Source organism: Excalfactoria chinensis, chromosome 6 (assembly GCF_039878825.1).
Source record: "Excalfactoria chinensis isolate bCotChi1 chromosome 6, bCotChi1.hap2, whole genome shotgun sequence".
Lineage (NCBI taxonomy): Eukaryota > Metazoa > Chordata > Aves > Galliformes > Phasianidae > Excalfactoria > Excalfactoria chinensis.
In genome coordinates this window covers 3,054,893-3,076,581 of record NC_092830.1, presented here as the reverse complement: position 1 = coordinate 3,076,581, position 21,689 = coordinate 3,054,893, and the positions used below count along the sequence as shown (strand labels likewise).

The window sequence follows — 21,689 nt, the reverse complement described above, 5'->3', positions numbered from 1 at the left end:
AGTCTGAACAAGGCTTAATCTCCTAAACACCAAATATAACTTTCTTTAAACATAAACAGCACTTTCAGTTTGAAGAAAGGATTTGGATGTTAATTAATAGCCTCAGTATTATTCATAATTCACCACGTGGCTGCAGCACAACTTACAGAAGAACAAACGCCCCCAAAATGATGGATAACTGTAGTTACCCCCAAGGTGTGTGCTATGTCTGGGGGACACTTTAGGGGTGAATATCCACATGTAGTTGGAAATCTGCATCAAAAAAACACGGCTGCAAATAGTAACCCCTAGAAATGCATGTAGAAACATGGAAAGATTTGCAAGATCAAGATGTCACCTATAACAATATTGTATTTTTTCTCATCATGTAAGGACAAGAAGAAATTTCTTCTGTTGATAAAGCATTTTAGGACAAAATCAGATTAGTAACTAAACAAACCACAGGCAACTTTACTTTCTGACTGTACTAAAAATGAGCAGTGCAATGAATTGACAAGGAGCAAACAAGAGCAATAGAGTCAAGGTGTTTAACCTTGAAACATCTGGGTTAAACACAGAAAAATAACGAAGTAAGAAGAAAAAATGCTGAAGAGACTGACCTGTAATGCCCGTCCCTCTGTAGCCCAGTTTGCTAATGAGTTAATTGCCGAGGGAGCAAGAAGGACAAAATCTGAGATAAATAAAAAGGAGATAACTGAGAAGTCACGGACCAGAACACAGCTTTGGGATCTCGTAGCCTCCTTGGAATAGCAGAGGATTTGGCTCAACAAATAAACACATTGAAGTGAGGGTAGATTTTCAACACTTGCCTATTTAAAATGTGTAGAGGTCCTACTGCAAGCCTCCAAAAAGGGAGTGCATTACTTATGAAGCGGAGAATATGTCCTCTGTTCCCTGATTTCCTTTAGAAATGCCATTTTTCTCCACGCTCTACACTACTGATACTGTAGCGTTAATACCGAGTTTCATTTAAAAATGAGAATATATTTTGCTGTATCAAACTAATACTTAGGTTATACTCAAAAGGAACATCAGCGCATTGGGAATTAGCAATAAAAATAAAATAAAAAGCAGGAGAGTTTCTGGAAAAAAAAAAAAAATATATATATATATATACACTCAAGCACTCTTTTAAAATGATTTTTCTTCTCATTTCTTTGAGCAAAAGGAATGAATCTTCAATTGCTGAGAAACCTTAGAAATCTCCTGATATGTACTTCTTAATAAAAAAGAGCAGAATCATTCTTAATGCAGATCCCGGCATTCAATAAAACAAATGTATCGGTGAAAGAAGAGCAATGAATGGGAAAAGCAATAAATTCTCCCAAAGGCTACGCTAAAAGGGATTATCCATGCAAGATGTTTAATTAAGTTCTTTTATTCAGTAAATTTACTTTATTAAGTGAAGCGGTCACAGCTCCTGCAGCACTCCGGCTGCTGCCCAGGGTTGGCGGAGGGGAACAATGATGGCCGCTGTATCTACCACATCTCTCTGGTCCTGCTGCCCCTTCAGGGCTACACAACCCAAATCCACCACCGCCACTAAGAGACTCAGGGATGCTTTTGGCAGTACTACATACAGAGAGCTCTGATAGTTGTATTAAGAGTGGTGCTAACGAAGGCTTCTTACTAGCTGTGCATATTGTCTATGACCAGTAACAGTTGGCCACTGACATAGCTACTTCCAAACAGTTATTCTGAGCACCTGCTGTCCATTCCCCGCAGCTGAAAGACTTGCCAAGCACCAATGAATCTCAAACTGTCTACAAGTACTGCCTTTCATTAAAGTAAAAACTATTATTTCTGAATTATGTATGGAATTAAAACTACTGCATCTAATCTAACATTAACTACTACCTTTAAGAACAAGCTTCTATTTTGACACAGACACAGTTACAGGACAAACTCGGGCAGTGGTACTGGTATAGAAGAAGCTGTAAATTCTGCAAGAGACAAAACCAGAACCCAGAGGGTGGAAGTACCTATCCTACAAAGAAAGGGTAACAGAACTGGGCTTGTTTAGATTGGAGAAGGCTCCAAAGAGACCTCATTGTGGCCTTCCAATATTTGAAGGGAGCGTATAAGAACAGGAGGAGAAATGGCTGTTTACAAGGGTGGACAGTGATAGGACAAGGGGGAATGGTTTTAAACTGAGGTTTAGGTTGGATATTAGGAGGTTTTTCACCCAGGGGGTGGTGATGCACTGGAGCAGGTTGCCCAGGGAGGCTGTGGATGCCCCATCCCTGCAGGCATTCAAGGCCAGGCTGGATGTGGCTCTGGGCAGCCTGGTCTGCTGGTTGGTGACCCTGCACACAGCAGGGGGTTGAAATCAGATGATCATTGTGGTACTTTTCAATCCAAGCCATTCTGTGATTCAACCCTGGATGAGGTCAGGCACCTGGAACAGCCCCAGCTTGGCCAAAGTCACTCCTCAGGGATCCCCAGTGCCAAGCAACATCTGCATCAGGCCCCATGCACAACACCCAGGTTGGATCTTATCTCTACAATCAAGTACAAAGGACATAGTATAGAAGCAGCCCAGGCAGATACCACACCTGCTGGTGTGTTTTCTAGTTGGGAATAAAGATTAATTCTGTTTGTTTGCCATATTACCAGTTGCAGCAGTATAAATATATAAATAAGGTTAGAGTTTGCTTTTTAACCAAGAACATCCCAACATACCCGCTCAGCTTTCAAGTTCGACTGATAATATAGATGGTATGGGACTAGAGGAACTGCTCCAAGTTACTCCTGTGAGTGAAATCACCTGGCTTCTATTTTTTAACACATATTATCTCACCCTACAATTAAAGCATGGATTGTAACTTTTGCAGTGGAAAACAAAACGAACAGCAAATAAAAACAGCAGCTGCAAACCTACTCAGAACTCAGGAGAAGACATTTCTGTCCAGCACCCGACTACTCTCACTGCTGGAATGCAGTTGCATTTATCTCACCTGCAATTCAGTTAGAAAGGTAAGAGAAAAAAGCAGTCATGGCATAACTAAGAGATGTAGAGACCTGGCCTTCATGAATTTGGAAAGCCCAACACTCCCATTTTCACCAGCTCGAATCTGTGAATATTAGAAATGACATCCAAGTGCCATAATTGGGCAAGGCTGAGAAAAGCCCACTCGGATCTGTCGTTATTAATCAAACTGTCACTCTCTGAACGCTGCTCTCCATTTCTGTCACTTTCCCGTCATTATGGGCGATTAGAGCCCTGCTACTACAAACTGCTTCTGACTGCTCCATGCAACAGGCTGGCGTGAAGCCTCTCTGCAAGGGTCCCTGAATCACAGTAAAAATAGCTGCACTGCACTTGGTTTCGACAGTTAATTGCTTAATGTTTTATTCATTTTGGCAGTTATTCATATTTATAATAGAGCCGTTGGTTACCGGGGCACATTTCAGATGAAAAATATTAGAAAGATAGAAAAAATGCATTCTTCAAAACTGCCTCATCTGGAGATGCTCCTCCCACTTTTCTAGACCTAACCAGGTCAGCTGTGAATGTCTACTATATTGAATACCTTTCTTTCTTTAACCACCACTGATTTCAAAACGACTGAAGACTTGAACTGTGATACATAAATCCACTACCACAATGACACTGAACATTAAGCAAAGATTTCATGGTGCAGGATCAAAATGGTTCGACTTGGAAGGGACCTTTAAGATCATGTAGTTCCAGTCTCCTGCTATAGGCAGGGACACCTCCCTCTAGACCAGGTTGCTCACAGCCCTATCCAGCCCGGGCTTGAATGCTTCCAGGAAGGGGGAATCCACAGCCTCACTGGGCAACCTGTTCCAGTGTCTCACCACCCTCAAAGGACAGAGTTTCTTCCTAATGCCTCATCCAAATCTGCCTTATTCCAATTTATAACCATTTCTCTTTGCCCTGTCACTGCATGACCTCCTAATAAGTCCTCCCCTCTCCCCCCTCCCAGTTTCAAATCATACTTATTACCATGCAAATCTAAGCAATAATAAATAATAAAACTAATCTAGTGTTTAGAAAGAACACTGACATTAAACATGTCCACCATTAAAGAGATGGAGGGTATATGCAATATGCAAGCTGAGGCCTGCTAGGTTCATAGACTTATGCCTACCCGTGCTGTACAGGGACGAAAAGAAAATGCCTTTTAAAGGATTTGAAGGCTTTATAGCCAAGACATTTCACACCAACCTCTTTTCTAAAGAGACTGCATTGAAGATAATGCCTGCAGGGGTTGGGAACACGGTTAGAAAAAGGAGAGTCACGAAACAGCAGGCAGAGGCTGATGAAGGGTATTCAGTAACGCTCCTCCTGGTCTGGGAAAGCTTTCCACATATTTTCTAGCAGCTACTCAGTGCAGACCAGAGCTATAGGAAAAAAGAGTTTCTTCTCTTTAAAATGAAGGAGAAGACACATCAGTCACTTCTAGGCTGTGATCACAGGGTTGGTTTTCCCCCCCCCCCACTTTTCATCTCCTAATGAAAAAGGCTTTTCATTTCACATAGTTACCTTGCTGCTGCCTATCAGTCAGCTGTCAAAAACTTGCATGAAACAAAGACTTTTCATTAAAACCCCTATTTTTTTTTTCTATTTCTGAAACATTGCCTTCCACAAATATCCTTCTCTAGAAGCAAATTTTACACTAGTTGTCCAACTAAACTGCATGCAACTAAAAGCATAAAAGCAGGTGTTCCAAGTACCTGAGCAGAAAACCCTACTTTTACTGTGATTTCCCCCCCTCTCTCTTCTGTTTCTTCCTTTTAATTGCTGTATCTTCACCTCTCCCTTTCAAAATCATCTTCATGTTGTTGGTTGATGCTGGAGACCCATGGGAGTTTAGTTACACAACGCTCCTGATGCTCCAACTATAGCATGCATATATATATATAGCTGATACATCATCTGAAACAATACTGAAACTACATTTTAGTATTTAATGTAACTATTAGTATGACAGATCTGAAGAGCTGTCCAATATCTTCCTAAGTATCTACGTACACCGAATTATATTATCATTATAAACATGCCTTAACAGTGACATGCAGAAGCAGTATTTTGTTTGGGCGTTAATTTTTTCCAGTACTTTTGCCCTAGCAAACTAAGACTGACACAGGTATTGTAAACCCAAAGAAATGACAGGAGTAACAGTCTGTTTTTTCAGTAAAGGATCAGCCGAAAATGAAACCTCTTCTGAAGCTGAGGGTTAACTGTGAAAGCCCCATCATTTCGCAACCTCCAAACAGATGAAATGAAAGACTCAGCCTGCATTTCAAGGCCTAAAGGCAAAAGAGAAATGATTCACTGACTATGGTCTCTTCATAAATATTCCTTATTTTCTGGTAGTCAGAGAGGAGATAGAGAAGTCAAACTACTCTATCATCCAATATGGCAGCAAGCAATTCAGACATGACTGGTGGGACGCTCTTAACACACCCTTAAATGTCGTGTAACCCAAACACACTTATAAAGAGAAGAGCATATAAACCTCAGAGGTTAAGGGTGGATTGTAACAAGAAGGAAGATAGGCATGTTGGTATGTAAATATTGAAAGACAAGTGTCAAGAAGAATCCAGGCAATGACCCTATTTTTCTTAGTTATACATCACCTGCTTCTAAATATCCTCATACCATTTATTATTTGCTGATGTTATAGACGTGTAGCCACAACATCCAAACACAATGAAAACAATATTAAAAACCTAAATTACAAGAAGACCTCTTTAATCCACAGTGTGACAGTGACCTTCGTCAGGAAGATGCTGGCTAACGTACAGTTGGAAGTTACCCAACTTCAAGAGCACACGAAACAAGAAGAAGGACACAGAAATCAATCAAGCAGTAAATATGTCGAATTTGTTCAAAGGTGATAGAACACGAGAAGAGAAAGATGTGACAAATGATAGTAGGACGATGGCTGGAAGCACGTCAGAACTTAGGAGGAGGGGGTGGGAGACCAAAATGAAACTGGCCACAGTGAGAACATGGTGCTGGCTACTTAGTACCATGCTACCCACTGCAACAGCAGTCAAGAAACAGCAGAGAAGCAGCACTGGAGGACAAGGCAGATATGGAGTTAACAAATGAGCAACGCATGCAAGGAAAAATTAAGTGGGCAGAAGGAGTCAGTGTGCAGAGAATGAGGCAGCGTTTGTGCTGGTAAAACCACAGTATGGATTAAACAGATCAATCTATGCATCAATCTATTCCTTTAGGGAATGATTATAAAGAGGAGGTTTTGGACTAAAGCTGTGATAATATTATAGATCATCAAAATAGAATACTGACACACAGAAAACACTGCACTGTTGCTAGAGAGACAAATCAGTATTTGTTTGCTTCTGGAAGACTGTTTTCCAGGTGGAAAACTAGTTAACAGTGTTAATGCAGATATTTATCAGTGTTGTAGCCAAGAAATCTATCTGCCTTCTGTTGAATTGACTTTGGTGAAGAGCAGCTGTAAGAGGGAAAATATTCTTGTGTGGAGCAATAACAAGTTGCTTCACACAGACAGGATGCTTCGGAAGTGAGAAAAAGTAGGAATGAATAGAAAGTATTTAAAAAGTATCTGTAATGGAGATAAGAACTGAAGAAAGTTGAGCTACTTAAAATATGGAAGTGATATTGAAAGAAATAGTGGTCACAATCGGAAGGTGACAAACCTGTGTCATTTTTCCACACAGAGCTGATGAAACAAACTGAAGCATTTGTGTGTTGTATATTGTGAAGTGGTAACGTTCACGCTGATGTGGGGGCAAAATTGAGAGGAGAAACATCAGGGAAGCTGGGAAGATCTCCAGTCCAGACTGCAAAGGAACTAACGTGATACCTTAAATGCAAAAAACCAGGTTTTCCCAAGACATGAACTTATCAGGATTGATGTTGTATGCCTAGAGAACAGAAAACTCAGTAAAATACACTTCATACAGAACGTGTTAAGAAACTACAAACTACTTAGTCTGGCTTCAGTAATCCATAACCTTCAAGGAAAAACAGATTTGAGAGTAAGTTAGATTACATCTAACTGGGCAAAACATTCCCAAGTAATCTAATAATCTCCCTGTAAAACCAACCAACAAACCCTGCAACATGAGAAACAACAAGAAGACAACAAGCCAGAAGAAAAAAAAACCACACTGCATCACTGTTACTTCAGTGATATTGAGGAGATTTAATAGAACTGAATAATCACATCTTGATTAACTACATGAAACCCTTACACCAAGCAGGTCCTTTTGTTTGCTGATCCAAAATCAGCAGACATTAAGCAGATCAAAACAGAATCACCTAGCACTAATGATTTCCCCTTCAATTTCTCCTGTTTAAAAGATACTGACCCTTGGATACCATATCATGATGACCAGGCTGCTCTAACACCGTTCTGTATTAACAACTGGATACCCAACAGGAAGGCCTTAAGAAGAGGACACTAGGAAAACAAAGCCAACAGAAAAGAAATGAAGGGAAAGACAGAAAACAAGAGTTGAAATCTCTCAAGATTATGAAACTAAGTCACAGGTAGCTTCTCCGTCATTGAACAGGCAAGGCTTACTTACAAACAACATCTGGCTTTTAAACACTCCTGGTACTGCAAAAATAGATTTGCTCCTTCCCTTAGTTGTCTTATTTCTAGTTGTTTTATAAATGGGAAAAGCAGATCCAGTGTTTTTTTTTATTGCTCTGATCTCAGTGGCTACAGTGGAGCCCAATCCGGCAGCCCAGTGTGATTTCTGCCAGCTCTCCCTAAGTCTCACACAGCTAAAAGCATCAACAGTGGCAAACATAATGAGTGTTAAGTTAACATAAGGGCTAATTGAAACCACCTCCCTCACAGGCCATTTCCCAACATTAACAGCACAGAAAAACACCATTAATACATCATTAAATATCCAGGATGCGTGGGCTATCTAAATCAGGTAGCTGGAACCTTTCTTCATACTCTTTAACCTTTTCTACCTCCTGAGCCCAGAATAGTTGCAGTGCCAGGCAGGGCTGCATCACTGCTATCCCAACAGCGACCTGGCCTGGCACCAGGCACCATCCTGCAGCAGCCACAGCCAGCTTAGTGAAGCAGGCTGCATTTCCTAAGCTTTACCCAGCACAGAGCTAAGCAAACGACAGATTGCTCACTGGTTCTTCTGGGATACAGACATAGAAAGGTTTTGCTAAATGCAGATACCAATTACTTGCAACTCCAAGGCTTTCCTCAATAAATTCCTCTCGTTGAAACAAACTGGTTTCATTAACAAAAATAAACAGAACAAAGACCCAGAACCAAACAAGACAAATCTGCAGTTGCAACTGCTTACAAATCTCATCCCACACTAAGTCAATTTGAAAAGACTAAATGTGGAAAAACCCATCTTGCCAATCTCGGGTTGAAAGAGAAGCTACCACAGTGTCATGAGAAAAGCACTCAGAGTATGGAAGAAAGCCTTTGTGTGTAGGGTTTTTATCAACATCATATAAAAGGAGATGAGCATTTCCCAGTTTCGGGAACCCAAGTTGAGCTGCTCCAGATTCTGGCACACAAATGCATTTGTCTGAGCACACTTCAGGGCTGTGCCGTGGTCACAGCTCATCTTCAATACTTTCAGTGCCATTCTCAGACAATACCTCATGCCAGCCTCTAGTAAGAACAAAGCTGAAATGTGCTGATGGAGACAGGCACCCAGCTCAGCTCAGAACCCACAGAAATACCCCTTGCCAACCTCTCTCTTCCCTTGACATCCTCCAATTTTCTCCTATAGGTTGCTAAGCATATCCAGCCCCTGCTGCATGTAAACGAACACATAATTAACAATTATCTATATAACATAACACACGTATAAACAAAGCTTGGTTGCAACATAACCTTCATGCCTTCACAACATACTTCTTCCAACAAACAGCCTTACTAAAGATATAAAGTATGACTTGTTTTACTGCACTGAGGCGTTGGGCCATTCTTGACTACTTTGCATGGATTGCCACTAAGCTAATCCACAATACTTTAAATACATTACAAAATACGTTTTCATGGGCTTGGCATCCAGCTGAGATCCTCTAGTTTTTGCAGATCTAGGCTGATGCTTTCAGAAACCCAAGGTCATCTCCTTGATACTCAGAGATATTGAGTCACTGATACAGTCCTACAGAATTAAATTCACTTGACTATTCGTCAGGAAGACCACTGTTCTATGGGAGATTCTCCTGTGTGAAGACCTGTCTACAGAGATGGTCTGCTCTACTTTACAGGGTGAGATGTGAGTGGACACAAGTGCTTAAGCTGCTGCGGAAGTAAAGGAGTAGTCTGCTGCCTAGGGCAAAAGGAGATGATCAGTGTATTTTGATGCGTTACATGTTAGAAAAACAACTTCCCGGCAACAGAAATCAAGAGCTACTGGAACAAGTTGTTACGGACAACTGAGAAGCGCATATCACTGCAGTATTCAATATTTCAGCTTTTCAGACATTTCCAGCAATATTAATATTAATTACACATGAATAACTTCATAGGCTGCAATTTCAAAAGGACTGGCATTAAAGTTCAGATCCGTGAATACAAACGTGTTTCTAACAGCACACCTATTACTTCAAGCTGCAAACTGAGTATTGACAAAATAAACACAACTATTGTAATGGCTCTGAACTCTGGAATTGCACACTGCAAATCAGTGCTTTCTATATCTAGCAGACCATCACTGGAGTATGTTTGTCCTAAACAGTCAAGGTTACAGCATCTCTCAAGTCTGTATTGCCTTCTAGAACTCAAGCTCTATTACTTCTATCTCAAAATAACACCTGTCAGAGAAGATATAGAAGGTCAAACAACAGGACCAATACTTGCCATTCATTGCCACAGTTCCAAATGACAGCAGTGATCAGCACCAAGGTGCGAGTTTAGCTGGAATCTCAGCTATGACTAAACCCCAAAGCATAATGTCACAGCTTCCCAGGGCAGCCATGGCTCTACAGCAGCTGCAGACAGATGTGCTTGCTCTGCCAGGTTCCCTGCCAACTCCTGACTCACAGCTGCATTTAGGTCTCCACTTGATTATTACCTCTGGACTTCCAAATATATCCTGTGGAGTTACATTATGGCTATTTATATACTAAGCATAATTCTAGCATATCAAAGCCCTCACTGCTTGTACCAGCTCCCAAGAAGGCTGACAACCAGCATCTCCAGAACATAACCATTCCTGTCACCAAATAATGCTACCATTAACAGGTCACGATACCACTGAAAAGACATCTGACAAACACCCTTCCTCATGCAACTCTTGCAATATCAGGTTGTACTGAAATGAAAAATGGCCCTATATCACTACTCATACAAAGGCAGGTCCCCAAAGAAAGAGCAGTGATGCCCCCAAGCCAGGCTTGGTGTTGACTGGCCCATTCTCCCGAGCCACTCACTAGGGGTCATATTATGAGAGTGGGATTTGCAAAGAGTCGACCCAGTTTTCCCTGAGGGTTATAAAGAACAGTGCAAATGCATATGTACCTTATTGTTTTTTGCTAAGTGATGCTGTCAACAGCAACAAATAAGTTCAGCTAAGCACAGGCGCATGGCTCAGGTTCACACCTGCAGGCAGTTCATGGGATTACTGAGCACCCTGCATGCAATACCAAGTAGACAGAAAATGAATCAGCACAGGAGAAATGAGGCCACATTTCCTCCAAGGGTCATTACAGTTTAGGAGAATGCTTCCACCAAACACAGATGCATCAGCAGGTAATTCATCCAATTTCAGCTTTGCATTCAAGGTGAAGCTCATGCCCAGCACCAGGTCTTTCTCTTCTCCCACCTGACCATTTTCACTCAAGTCTATTACACAGCTGATCAGCAAACCATGCACAATTCCAGATGACTTCTAAGAGACCTGGAGCTCCGTGGAAAGACGATCTACATGCAGTTGGTTCACCCTAATGATGCACTTCTTCATGCAGCATGCCTAGTATTACTGACAGCTCGTGAGCAGAAATGGGTCTATGTCCATAGACCTTACATGTCCTAAATCTTGTCGGAAACTGAAATGGATGCCAATTAATAGGGATTAAGGCCACCACATTCATGCTGCAGGAGATACAGAAACTGAAATACTCCCCTGTTTAGGAGATGAGGAGGAGACTCCTTAAGTCCCTAGAGTGAATATTTTGAATCAAGAGCCTCTCAGAGCCCAGCACACCTTCCATACCCACCCTGTGACAGAGGATCTGAGCTAGCAGAGAGCTGAGGGAGCCTAAATAGCTCTCCCTCTACCCTGAGTGACACTCAGTACTTTCAGCAAACATCAGAATGCAATACTCATTTACTAACAAATAAAGGAACAAAAATCACTCGTATAAACTCGTTCGGAGAGAAATACGTGCACACCAAGGGAGCGCCCAGCAAAACGTCCGAGCCGTGCTTTGGAAACACAGCACGACCAGAACGGAGCAGCATTTCCCCGCTACGGCAACAACTTTTGACCCTCGGGAATCACTCCGGGAAGCCCAGGAAGGGCGCTGCCCTCCGCACCCAGGGGCGGCCTCCGCAGGGCGAAGGGACTTTCCGCGAGGACGGGCGGACGCTCCGCACGGCCCCGCCTCGCCTCCCCCCCCCCCCCGCCTCCCGGCCCTCGGCTTCAGCTTCCCCCCCCCCGCCGCCGGCTGCGGAATGGGCGGCTCTGGCTGCGGGCGGCCGGCGGCTGGCACACGGCGGAGGCAGCCGCAGCCGGTGCGAGGAGCGAGCCCACCCTGCCGCTGAGGATGACGCGCGGGGCCCCGGCGCTGACCTCCCTCGTGCCGGCCGCGGACCGAGAGCAGCCGAGGAGCCGCAAGGGGCGAGAGCACGGTAAGCACGGCAAGCACGGCCACGCGCTGCATGAGCCGAACCGCGCCGGCTCCGCTACGCGGTTCGACCCCGGCCGCCTCCCGGACGGGACCCCCGGCGCAGGGCCCCGGTACGGCTCAGAGGTCTGGGGAGGGAACCCAGCCGGGCGCAGAGCGAGGCGGGGATCTCCTGCTCTGCCTGCAAGGAGATGCTCTGAGCCTTCCCTGCGCTGGGAAAGCGCCGCAGCCGTGAGCGGCTGCACTTGTGTTTCTTACGCGTTACACATTGCTCTGCTGCGACAGCGTGTTAGGAGTTGACTTCTCTACGATGCCTTTACGAATTGCATCGGAAACCTACAGCGGCGCCGTGCTAGTAAAAAGGAGTCTCTGTGCAAGGACGGGGTCGGGTCCCTGCGCTGTAAGCACGGGGAGGGGAGGAGGTACCTGCAGGCAGCAACACACCCACGAGCAGGTGATCCGGGGGAACTGGTAGGGCGGTGACAGACCCCTCCCCTTAGTTACTGCCCCCCATGCCGTCTCCTAAACGACTGTTTCAGGGAACCTCATGCACTCGGGTAGGTTGCTACGGGAAGAGGCAGAACCGGTTCAGATGGCAGCACGTACCCTCTTTTTCTGCTCGGAATGTGGAACGATCCTTCCACTTGTTCAAAGGAGGAAGCATGGAGCGGTATGCTTTCTAACCTTACGGACAGTTACAGAGGCTTTTGTGCGTTGTTTTAATTCACCTGACAGCGAAGGTATGCCATTACTTCCAAGGGAAGTAATTCTACCTTGCCGTTCTGAGGGCAGATCGCTGCCACTCTGTCTTTAAGCTCAGGCTGATTAGTTTTAAACGACTCGCTATTTACCGCATACAAGCTCTTTCTCACTTGCTACTGTAGCACATGCCATAATCTCTGGGGTCTGAGCAGCTATTTTTGACCCGTCTGGCTGATGTCTAGAATACAAAATTAACCTATTCACAAGTTGGGTTTCTCTTCTCCCTCTCTTCAGAGACATCATTACATTAGCAGTTCCCTTCAGTACTGCTCCTTCCAGGTGCAATCTTGGTCTATTAAGACAATCCATAGTGATAACACTTCGTGTAACTTGGCAACAAGAGCCCCCAAAAAATTACATCAAGTTATATCCATCACACATGCAAACCTTGTATCACACTGCCCCACACTCAGCAAATTAAACCCTGGAGATAACCAGTGCTCTGGACTCATGGACCACTTGGTTGACTATCATTAGCCTGGCTTGACGACTGTCCTAATTACACAAGTCAAAGACTGCAGGAAACAGCTGCAAAGTCAGCACGTGTGCAAGGAGCTGTCTGGAAAACAGCAATACATGCTTTATTTGAGACCTGTTTGTTGCTACAGGGGTTATTAAGGAAAAGCATGGCTTTTAACACAGTTGTTGGAAAAGCAGTCTGGCTATAGGTTAGGTGCTCTGGATTGCACGATTGTTTGGAGTTCTCTTGCCTTTCTGTGAAGGTTCCTTTGCAGTGCAGTATTTTTACTTCAATAAACAAACAGGCACTTCCCATGCTGTTTAGCTGTGGACAAGCTCTTGGCTCATTCATTTACTGGTGAGCTGGGAGCACATCAAGAGGAAAATAAGTTGTGCTTTTAATGCAGGTCAGTGCAGTGCTGCTATCTACTTCATTCCTGCTAGGTGATCCACCAGCAGTCTGACTGAGTGGTCAGGAGACTTAAGGCAGCACCATACCTCCTATAGAGGAATCTCAATAGAGAGCTCCACTAAGACACAGGGGGCTTTGCTTGGGCCTAAAAAGGCTTAAGCATCCATGACCTAAATCCAAACCTGTAGCTATATGGGGTCAGGTGGCAGCTCTGATGGGTAGCAGGGGGTGCCCCAGCTTTGAGAACCGCATCTTTCCTGGCAGCTCACCTTCACAGACCAAAGTAGGGAGGTAGAAGCTTTGCTTGCTGTGGTTAGATAAGTGGATTTAGTTTTACAACCGATATCATTCAGAAAAGATTAAGGTTCACCCAAGTTCTTCAGCTTAAAAAATCAGCTTAAACAGAAGCTGCTTCACTTCAGTTCTCGCTTATTTCTATAAATTTCACTTGGAAGTAAAACCCCATCCAGTGATGAAGAGCTCTAAAATCAACTGGGTTTTATAAATCAGAAACATAGAAACATATCAGCTCTACCTAGCAACTTCTAGGAAGGCATCTCCTTCAGCTCAGACACTTGATCAAGCATGCTGTCCTGCACACAGCTGTCCAAACACAGGTAAAATGTCATTCTCCAATGCAACCTGCACCCCTTTCAGAGCTCCCTGTTAATGGCCTGCGACTCAGGCAACAGTTGCACAGCTCACTGCATGCTGAACAGAGTCAAGATTACCTCCTCCTCAGCGCACAGTATTTAGTTAATAGGTAAGGTGTCTACAGGTAACATTTCAAACAACAAAATGGTGTTCTTCAGTTGCATAGGCCACAAGCACTGCTTTTAGAACAGCGAACATTTGGCACACTCACTGTTGCCTTCCAGCAACTACTTGGAACACAAAGTCACAAATAAAGTTCAAATCTAATCTTAGCCCAAGGCACAAGTATTCACAGATTCAGAGAGAGCTGTGGGTGCCCCAGCCCTAGAGATGCTCAGAGCCAAGTTGGATGGGGCTCTGGGCAGCCTGAGCTGGTGGGTGGCAGCCCTGCCATGGCAGGGGGTTGGGAACTGGGTAGGCTTTTAGGTCCCTTCCAACCCAAACTGTTCTTTGATTCTATTAGTTTATTGCTATTATTATTTGAATGTTAAGGAAGTTTTAAAATTAGGAATGAGTGAGTGAATCAGATGGAGGACTATTATTGCTTTCTTTGCCTTGAGCTTTTGCTTTCCTCATCAAACCTGACCATACTGTTAATAACGTTTATTACTCCATTAGCATTTAAAACTTTGACCACACGCACCAGAGAAGAGCAACAACTGAACCATAAAGGCCTATGTAAGAAATGCTAATGGGTTTGGAAAGGAGCGTCAGAATCTGATATATGTATAAATCACTACATTCACTGCAATCACAGCTGAGTTTTAACAGACTTAGTTAAAATACAGCCAGGAGCACTCTGTTCATATTTGATTATTTTGTTGGGGCAAATTATTTTTCCTTGAAAATCTGTGTTGTTTACTTATTTCTAAGAGTGCTGTTTATGTTCTCTCAGATAAGAGACAGTAGTTTTCAAGACATAACTTAAGTCCATTCTTAAAGTAAGAACAGTATTACATTTACCAGGAAGTACCTAGTCCCATACTTCTGAGCTTTGTCTTATAGGTTGGACTTATGACAGCTGATGTCTTTCAACAACTGAGACATCATAAAGATCTTTCTTCTCTTCATTAACATTCCGAGTGTCTCTTCACTTGATATCAGCTTACTTGTCTGTTTTCCTGTCATGGTAATTAAACCTCCAAAACAAGGAATCAGAATATGCTAGTCATGTATTTCCTTCAGTTCCTGAGGCAACGTGGTTACTGAGTTATTGGCTAGCTTAGGGATACTGCATTCAAGAAAATAAGCACAAAAACTGAATTCAGAAAGGGAAACATGAGAGCTAAGAGTGTATTCTCTACAGCACTACCAGTGGATGATGCACCTTAAACTGACCTGGGATTCAACATGAATTTTTGCCTATACTCAACCAGCTGTAAGCAGCATTTCCTTCCTAATTCACTGCATTAGTTGTGTGTGTTGTCTACAAATTTGACTATTCTGAAGACACCAGCAATGCTGAATAATGTTTAGCAAAGCGCCTTTCAGACAAACTATTCATAGGTTGCAGAGAGGAAGACAGCATCAACAGCAAGGTTACACAAACAGTGAAAGCCATCCAGGAGCAGGTTTTACTAATGCAACTACAGAAATTGTTGATACAAAAGGAAGCTTGAAGTCTGTATCAATATGTGACTTGAAATCATATAGCAAAGGACAGATTTGTGTACTGCAGAGGTACTGGAATTTTATAGAGCAAGCCCAATGTATCAAGATATACGAAGGCACAAACAAAATGTGTTGGAAACAGCATGAGCCGTATCTCTAGAAGACTTCTTTTCATCTTTCACAATGAAATAACTCAAGTTTTTTTCCACATACCAGACATTACACACACAAGCCCATGTGCCGTGCCCCATGTACATATGGCTATCTGACATCTTAACAGTGCCAGGTGCAAAACCAGCAATAAATAAATAAATAAAATTCCTTAAATAGAAATATAAGCACAGCTTCACAAAGCGTAGTTGGCCATTTTGATCAACATAAATAGGAGTCTCACTCCTAAAGCTGCTATGAATTCTGCCTTGCTTACAAACATCCTCACGACCATTGTCACCATGTTATGTCTGCTATATTGAATGAGAATATATGGACCTTTTTTGATTAGGACACATGAGAGCATCTCTCTTCTTCAGTGTTAACTAGGTGTGACAAACCTACTATGTTACTCTTTTGACAAGTCCAAGACAAGAGTTTCGAGTACGAGCAACCCACTTCAGTGTCCTGTATCTGCTTTGATGGTTCTAGCTAAACAAAACAGTGCAAATTTATCTTCACCTCCTTCCCTTGCAACCAATGGACACAAAAAGGCTACAAATGGACCAAAGAAAAGACGTCCCCCCAGAATTCCTTGCTCTGCCTTTTTTGGTCAGTCAGATCTTCCTTTTCTCCTGCATCCTCTCTATAATGATGAACCCAAACAACTCCATTATACCAGTAGGTTCTCAGCTGAACTACCCAATCTAGAAATCACCCTGTAAACCTCCATGTTACAGTACAACTAACACCTCCGGACCCTGCTGCATCCAGAAACACTTCAAGCTTCCTTCCATGGCGTGCTATGAAGCAGAACCCTCTCCCAGGGGAGATCAGAACCCTGTCATTCACTGCCCTCAAAGGCTGTGACCGAGCAGACTTGTGAACGTATAAGTCAAAGACAAGACAACTTAGGAATTGCAGAAAACAGCCATTATGAGAGCTGCTTTGAAAGTAATGCCTTATTTTATGATGTTGGCCTATAGTGTCAGAGGCACGCACTGATGATACGGCAGTAGAAAATGAACCTTTCTACCAGTATCCCATTCCATGCTGTTGCTGCATGACAGATGGCAGCAAAGGGGAACTCTGACAAAATGGTGTCTGACATGGATGTGTGTGTGAAGCAAAGGTGTGTCACAGAACTCCTCCATGTGGACAGAATGGCATCCATGGACATTTAACAAGGCTTGCTGAATGTTCTGGAAGACCAAACAACAGATGTGAGCACAGTGAGGTGGTGGGTGGTACATTTCAGCAATGGCAACAGGGAATCAAGCTCCACTGGTGCAGATTTTTGAGTACTGCATCATGGCTGGCAAAAATGCATAGCTAATGGTGGTGACTATGTTGAAAAGCAGCGTTCTGTAACTGGGAATTTGCTCTCTCAAATAGTGTTAGCATGCTCTTTGTAATTGTTGTAGTTTCCATGGAAATAAATAGGAGGCATTACTTTTGGAGCTGCCAGCACGTCATAGTTGCTAGCTTCACTACAAAGAAAAGGAAGCAATACTGAAAAGCACATACTTCTAAGAAAGCCAAGTAATTCTACATCTGGTTTCTTCACCAGGGAAATGGAAGAGAGAGTTACTTAAAACAGCAATCTGTGGTCTGAAATATTAAACTGACAGCCATGTTTATCTTCCGTGAAACAGCTTTAATGATGCTGTTTATGCCTTTACATTTTTTCCTCATTGTTTTGCTCACTATTCTCGGTTGCCACTAATATTATTACACTTTCAGCATTACTAATAAAACAATTACTGATCCTCTCTGCTGTTTAATGGCTTTGAAACCTCCAGAGTTGAAAATAATTAAGTTGGATATTTGTGCTTGCATTGAAGTTTGATGAAAAAAGCAAAGAAAGAAACCAAACACCCAGCAAAGATCCATAATAGAGCCAAATGGGACTACTGAATTATCGAGCTCAACTTCCAGTGTAGCACAAAGCACACTATTTCATTCAGTTTACCTGTGCCAGACCTACTATCTCATATAGCTAAGTTGCTGATAATAATCCCAGAACTCCAAGGAGAACCTCAACATCATTTTATTTCTCCTTTCTTTTGTTTTTTTAAGCCTGAAACGTTTAACTTTTTGTTCATCACACTGTTCCTAAATACACTGTAAAGGTGTAATATAAATCAAAAGGTTATCAGTGCTGTACCTCAGAAAGCAGATGTCAAAGATAATTCTCTTGGTCCACTCAAATGGAGCGGATAAAGTTGTTAGGAGCCAAATGCCTACATGCTGTTATGGATTCCAAAACTGTAAAGACAGCATAGGAGAAACAATAGCCCTGGCACAGCACTCTGGTAGGATTTAGTGACAGATAAAACTCAGGTCCCTTAGCAAGACACTACAGCCTTGAACAGCCTGAAAAGGCATTAGCAGCATTGCTTCTGCTGATGACTAAATGTACACGACAGAGGGGAAGAGGCAGGGGTAGAGTGGATTGGCAAATGAGGGCATTAAATGGGAATAAGGAGAAGGAAAAGGGGAAGAGCAAAGAAAATTACTATAATGAATAATACTACATGAAACAAATCGGCAAATAGAATTAGTAAATGGTTTTACAGACACCGTCTCTCCTAAACAGGGTTGGCCTACTCTCAACCCCATAGATGGGTACTAAGATAGAAGTCTTGAGAGGCAAGCCTTCCTGCAAGGCATCTGCATGTTCAGCCCTTTCGCAGAGAATACACGTGTAACATCTGCCAGAGGGCTGGGTTAGTTGTGGAGCAGGTAGAGGGAATAAAAAGAGATTGTTCTCAACATCCTATTAGTATACAGCTGCATTACAAAAATCAATTCAACTTTATATCCCTGTCAATCATCATTGGGCATCCAAAAGCAGCAGGGATGGGGGAATTGGTGATTCAAAAAGGAAAGACCTAAGAACGATCGCTGAAATACTGAAAACGTGGTGCTAACATCACCTTAAAGTACTGAAACAGGAGAAATCTGTGCACTGCTGAGGAAAGGAGTTAAGGAGGGGAAGAAGCGTGGATGCTACTGCATCACTGGTATAAAAGCAGGGCTGCAGAGCTAGGTGGGGATTTGGGCTTCACCCGCTGGGACTCAGAGCCATGCTAAATCATGCCAACCTCTTTCCCTGAACATCTTTGATATGCCAGACCCAGGCCTCCTACATCAAGTGTCCTACTGGGAATGGGAAACACTGTGATGTTACTGAGCACTTAAAGAAAGGAAAAGTCCATAGAAAAATAACCAAATGCATAGGGTTTCATCTATCATCAAATCTATAGTTGCTAAATAACAGCATATCCTCAGATCTGTACTCACAGCATCTAATATCCCTTTCGTATACCACTTGATTTGTTTTGATGGCCAGAAAACCGTTCCTCCGCTTGAACTTGGGAAACAATTTATTTTCTGAGGTGAAAAATAACAAGGCACAGCAGAAACATCCCAGTCCTCCTCTTGGAAATAGGGCAATCAGTGGTTCAAATATTGAGCCCTCTTTCAAAAACCTGCAAGCAGGTTTTTGAAAACCCTAAACTATCCCTTCTTCCTTCAACAGTAGATGTTTCCAGGACAGTAGCTGTAAGCTGGGAGCCATAGCTTCAAACCTTGGGCTTTGAAACCTTGGAAAGCTTGACACCGTATTTACTGGCTTACTACAGTACACTGCTGAGTTTGTTAAGCTCAGTGGGAGACTTGTGCCTGTGAGCTACCCTACATGGGCTGGAGACAGGCAGCAGAGAGAAGAAAATCAGGTTGCAAGTGATGCGTGCCAGAGAGGGGGTGGAAGAAGTGAGGGCACAAAGTCCCAGATCCTCTATTCTGGAACGTGGACCCACGTCCCAACAGACTTATCTCAGCCTACTGCAATCAGTCCCATCTAATTGCATTCGTATGCATAAATACATGGCTTTCACTAGCCAGCTCTCACCTCTTACCATTGCTACAGACTGACTCTGCAAACTGCCATCTCTTGCCTAGGCCTCTGTGAATACAAATAACTAAATATGTCTGCAGTAAGCCAGGCAGCTGACTCCAGGGTTTTAAAGGTCAATAATTTCTTTTTTAAAATCAACAGATTTGTAACAAGCTACTGGAAACTTCCAGACTAAAAGCGGGCTTCAATGGACAATCCAATGGGGCATTTTTTTGCCAAGCTGCATGAATTTTAACAGCACTCACACTTGTCAGTTTTCCTATTGTCAGAAAGCCCAGTACAAGGTATGGGGAATTCTGAGGATTAATTCTACTCTCTTCTAGGAAGTCACCATTTCATCATTCCCTATTCACAGCTTATCACATACAATAGATGCTATTCAAGGGCGACTACTCAGGTGCATTAAAACAGAAGTGTGTAAGCAATAGCTGAACAATAGCATTTCACTGTGTCATATGGAGCAGGCACAGTGTTGTGCAGAGTTGCCCTGAAAAGAAGGCTTGCTTTCACAGCTCATTCCTCCCTCTCTACAGCTGTTGCTGCTAAAGTCATCGCTTTCTTTTTTTGTCTTTAGAAAAGGATTGTCTGTAGTCAAAAAAAAAAGGCCTAATTTTACCCCTCCTCCATTTGGATTCGTGTTTGTACAATAAATACCTGAACAAAGTCACTCGCCTTTCCTAGAAACCATTTGGTTAAGTAGCTGTAATGTATTTAATTAACTATTTATTGGCCTAAACTTTCACATCATAACAAGAGCTACTCGAGCTCATTCAAAACAAGCAGGGTTGGGAAATGCTTTTGATTCCAAGGAATTTAGGTAATTCGATTGCCCTTTGTATTTCTCACTGTGACCACAAGCAGCAATAACCCAAAATAACCACTGCCTGAACAAAAAGGACAGAAATCCTTTCAGGTTATAGCAGGTTATCCCTCACGCAACCTAGAATAGCCTTGAAGAGCAGCAAGAAAATAGCTGCATGCTTTGTCCTTGGTTAAGGTTTTCTGATGCACCGAGGCAAGCCTCAGCTATTCCTTTGTAAAAGAGGCTGGCGGAAAATAGGCTAGGGAGTCATGCAGGCCCCATAGGAACCTAGCTTCCTAAAATTAGGTCAGCACCAACACAAAATTAGATTCAGCGTTCTGCTGACCCAACCAAAAGGAGGAGGAGCAATTTTTTAATCAAGAATTCTTCAGGGTAACGTTAGATTGTGCTGGAAGTCACCAAGTACAAGCCACAAACTTGCTCAGTGTTAGCTACTCTGTTCTGCCAGCATCTGCTGGCGCTCATTTGAAGCCCAAGCATGGATAAGAACTTAGAAATTAAGTAAGATGGCCAAAATGTGTTACATCAAAGCATGCAGTATTATTTAGACAAATAATTGAACTCTGTACTTAAAGGGCATTCAGTGTGAGAGTTTCTCAGGTAAATTATCAGGTGAAATTGCCTCAAGCTACTCAAAGTAAATGTTCAAAACACAGTAAAGTCAAGATTTTAATTACAAAAAATATGACGTACCAACCTCAGAACACAAAACAGTGCTCTGGAACAACAGTTTGTTGAAATCAGTTCTCCTTTCTCCTGTCTTACAACACGGTCTCGCTAGATCAGGAACCAAAAGTGAGGAGCAGGAGATGCTCCTCTCCAGTAATGAATGATCTAATCTTAACTTAGAGAATCATCCAAGCAGAAAGACTAGAATGGAGTAATGAGAAAGGAGAGCCCACAACAAACAACCCCCAGTACCACCTTCTTAGCATTTCAAGGCCATTGCAAAATAATATATCATGAGCTTGTTTGAACAGCGGGATCACTTGGAGCTGGCAGGTTAAGCTGCATGCCTACCCATCCCACTAAGGTCACCTACAGCACAGTACCCTCTATTTGCTTGGAGCAGACTGGGATG

General features: G+C 42.9%; 2 protein-coding genes across 3 annotated transcripts in view; one reads left to right on the top strand and one right to left on the bottom strand.

Annotated features, from left to right (window-relative positions):
- Positions 1 to 21,689, bottom strand: part of LOC140253690 (mannose-binding protein-like) — a 175,890-nt gene that overhangs the window by 93,960 nt on the left and 60,241 nt on the right.
- Positions 11,611 to 21,689, top strand: part of RASGEF1A (RasGEF domain family member 1A) — a 124,083-nt gene continuing 114,004 nt past the window's right edge. For both annotated transcript variants that reach the window (XM_072339430.1, XM_072339427.1), the window contains exon 1: positions 11,611 to 11,819. The gene's annotated coding sequence lies outside the window, so the exon portion shown is untranslated. The remainder of the gene's footprint in view (positions 11,820 to 21,689) is intronic.